We start from the raw sequence: 4,085 nt of genomic DNA on the forward strand, positions 1-4,085 counted from the left end.
CAATAAAGTTAAAAATAGTGTAAAGAAGACCATAAACCATACACAGAAGAAATCAAAACAAAATTATAAAATATCTATAAAGCAATAAAAAAACCATTTTTTACCAAAACCAAAATTTCACAGAGGAAACTGTACTCAAAAGGAAGTATATAACTTAAATGTTTTCATTATTAAAGAAGATAATGTCAAAAATAAAGTTAGTTTTTACCTTAAGAAGTTAGAAAAAAAGTAGCAAACTGAAAGAAATTAGGAAGCGGAAATTAAGATGAAAGCTGAAATGAATGTAATAGAAAAGAAGCAGAAAGTACAAATAAATACAAATGCCCTCCTTTGAAAAAGATTAATAAAATATGCCCTGATTAAGAAAAAACTGAGCAAAAATTTAAAAAATTATGGATTCTGTAGAAACCTACAAGTAGAAATTAAAAGGATAGAGGAATCTGTGGCAGGAAATTGGAATTCTAAAGAAAATGGGTGATTTCCTAGTAGAAATACAATTTACAAAAATGGATCCTGAAATAAGAAAAATAGGAATAGACCAATGTATAAGAAACTTGAAATGATACTTAAAAACCTTGCATGGGAAAAGACCTTAGGATGACTTGGGTTCACAGCTAGTGTTAGTTGATCTTTAGTTTATTTTTTAATCCTCACCCAAGGATTTTTTTCCCCATTGATTTTTATTTTTTTTACCTTCCTATTTAATTTGTTTCCATGTTCTGCTCTCTGGGTCCTCAAACAATGCCAGGTAATACATAAGTTTTTCATGCATTAAGTATGTATGAAGATAATCACTAGATAATGAGAAAAGTGAATAGCATCATTCAAAACTAAGATGCAAAAAGATATATAGACTACGTTTTTGGAAAATAAGTAATGGTGGAGCTTTGAAAATATTTTCATAAGAGCTACGAAAGAAATGCTACATATGCCCTTCCATTTTTGACAGTAACTCGGAAATTAGCTTGAAATTTATCCTATTGTAGGTACTTTTTAATAAGAAAAAACCCATTGTATTAGTTTCTGTAGTGACATTAAATGAAATGGTCATGTAAAATACCTGCACTTGGTAGATCCAATTCCTGTGGGGAGCACAGATCTTGGTGTAATCTTTGCTGCATATTTGAGGAATTGAGATTTCCCTGTGCCAGGATCCCCCCCACCCAATAAAAGATGAGGCTCAGCTCTGACTCGTGTTCCTGCAGCATCAGTCCTTCGAATCCCACCAGCCAGTGCCAAGGCCACAGCAGCTCTACTAGATACATCCTGAAAACTTGAGGGCATAAACTGGCCAATATTTCATTCCTTCCTGCAAAGGAATCACTGTTAATAGTGTTCCCCCAAATCTCCAAATTCCTTTCGGACCTCCTCATCCATGATGATCCCTGCAGACTGCTCATTGTTTACTTGGACATAATTGGCTTTCAGGACCATCTCCACTTCACAGCGCACATCTCGCTGAAAGGGCTTCCACCGTTGCATTACAACCCCATACATACTGAGGTCATCACCAGATTTGCAAGTGTCTACTAAGTCATCTCCTAGGACAGTGATGGTGAACCTATGACACGCGTGTCAGAGGTGACACACGAACTCATTTTTTTGGTTGATTTTTCTTTGTTAAATGGCATTTAAATATATAAAATAAATATCAAAAATATAAATCTTAGTTTTACTATGGTTGCAAAGATCAAAAAATTTCTATATGTGACACGGCACCAGAGTTAAGTTAGGGTTTTTCAAAATGCTGACATGCCGAGCTCAAAAGGTTCATCATCACTGTCCTAGGATAACCTTCATGGATCGTGGAATACTTCCAATAGCCAGCCCTTGAACCTGTTCCTGAATTTTGATTTCCTGATCATCTCTTCACTTGGTTGGAGATGAAGGTAAGTCTGAGAGGCAAGTGAATTTTGAAGAATCACAGCTCTCCAAGCTGGGGCATGAGGAGGGCCGGCAGAAGGTATAATACTGCTCAAAGTCAGCCCTGACCACAAATACATACTTGCATTTGTTACACATGTAATCCCGTCCACACTCCAGGATCTTTACCAGACTTGTTCGAATCACGGTCCCAGTGACAGATAAAAACTCACCAGCTCAGGGCAAACGGGCAAACCTGATATCCTGGCATGAAGATTCTGCTTCAGGGAGACCCCCTCGGGCTGAAAAAGGGACTCGAGAATCGTCATGGCTGATCTTCGCAGTGAGTTATCAAGAACAGTTAGTACTTCATTGGGGAATGCATTGAAATACTCCCCAGTTTCCATGTCGGTCTCAAAAAGGGTCATGGCACTAACCACAACTGGGTAATGAGCATCTTCATCTCTTTCCTTCAGGATTAAAAGAATATCTTGACCAACCAGTGCAATTCGATCACTAGTCATCTTGAATGTAGGTGCGGGCGAATACGCAGTGTCAGAAGCCACTCGGGGGTGCGCTCTCCCGAGGCGCAGGGGCACGGGGAGCTCCGCCGGCGGTGGGGTCATGCCTCGGGCCCAGGAGCGCGGGGAGGCCTGCGGGGGCGGGGGCGGGAGCGGGGGTGGGGGGCGGGGAGGGCCGCGAACCCGGCGGGGGGAGGGGGGGAGGCAAACGCGCTACGCGAGGAGCCGCTCCGCTGGGGGTTGGGCCCAACTTCGCAGCTCAGGCGGCTCTTCCAGGTGGGGAGGGGAGGGGGCGCGCCTCCCCATTGATTTTAGAGAGAGAAACACGTCATTGCGGTTACCTCCTGCAGGAGCCCTGACCAGGGCAGGCGGGGAGAAGCCCCTAACCCAGAAACGCGCTCTTGCCCTTGACCGGAATTGAACCTGGGAGCCTGTGATCCACAGGCCCATGTTCTACCCGCTGAGCCGACCCGGCTAGGGCCTGCTGTTACTTTATTTTTTATTTTGGGGGGGCCTGATGTTACTTTAAATGCTCAAAGCCTAAAGGAAAAAATCAGACTCGCTTCAATTCATTTTAAGGTTTAATAACAAAGCTTGATATAGTTGACACTTTTCATCCGACCTAAGACGCCAATGATTGAAAATTCACATTGTGTTATGTATCATTACAAAAATACTTTCTTAGCACTTACAATTTTTATTTTATATTTCGTGAAAGCACTGCTTTAGGCTTATTTTAAAAGATTATCTTCTATTACTCTTGTGCATTCATTTAAAAAAAGAAAACTTCATATTCATTCTGAAGCTCTTCTGAATCACTTTTCAATTCAAAGCTGATGTCTGTGTTTTTCCATATAACATTGTCCTCTGTGCCACAAAAGCATTAAGAATACTGCTTTTCCTGCAAGCAGGTCCATTATTGTCTGTAGGGGTTTTTGTGGTTTTTTTTCTCTCCAAACTGCTGACGTTCACACAGTAAATTTTGATGCCATAACTTCCATGCTCTTCTGCAGGTGTCAGTGGAAGGTTTCAGACAAGTTTAACAGGCACGGGCTACCACAGCTACAGTGAGACTCAGGTCTGGCTGACAGCAATTGTCAGCTGCATCATGATTGCAAAGATACTGAAACATGAAAAAATAGGTATCACAGAATTGGTGAAAAATAGTAGTACAAAAACAGAAAACCATAGCCTAATCTCATATATGAAATACTAGAGGCCAGGTGCACAACATTTGTGCAGTGTGTGTGTGTGTGTGTGTGTGTGTGTGTGTGTGTGTGTGTGGAGGGGGGAGGGGGGTCCCCTTACCCAGCCTGAACCCTCTCAAAGTCCAGGACCCCGGGGGGGGGGGGATGCCCGCCTGCCAGCTTAGGCCTGCTTGGACATTCCCCTCCCTCCAACCCCCCCCCCCCCCCCCCCCCCGGAGTCTGAGCCTCTCTGCCACTGCTGCTGCACTTGCCAGCTGTGAGCCGACTTCTGGCTGAGCTGTGCTCCCCCTGTGGGAGTGCACTGACTACCAGGGGGAAGCTCCTGCATCGAGCGTCTGCCCCCTAGTGGTCAGTGCACATCATAGCGACTGGTCATTCCACCATTCAGTTGATTTGCATATTACCCTTTTATTATATAGGATGGGTGCAAACATTCTAGATAGTGTGTTAGCAACCATAATCTGGCAATGTATCAGGAAAAAATCATGACCAA

The 4,085-nt window shown here is 43.1% G+C and overlaps 1 pseudogene; it reads right to left on the reverse strand.

Annotated features, from left to right (window-relative positions):
• Window positions 1-992: 992 nt before the first annotated feature.
• On the reverse strand, window positions 993-2,416 carry LOC132229266 (DNA helicase MCM9-like; annotated as a pseudogene).
• Between the last annotated feature and the right edge of the window lie 1,669 nt (window positions 2,417-4,085).

This window comes from Myotis daubentonii, chromosome 3 (assembly GCF_963259705.1).
Source record: "Myotis daubentonii chromosome 3, mMyoDau2.1, whole genome shotgun sequence".
Taxonomy (NCBI): Eukaryota; Metazoa; Chordata; class Mammalia; order Chiroptera; family Vespertilionidae; genus Myotis; species Myotis daubentonii.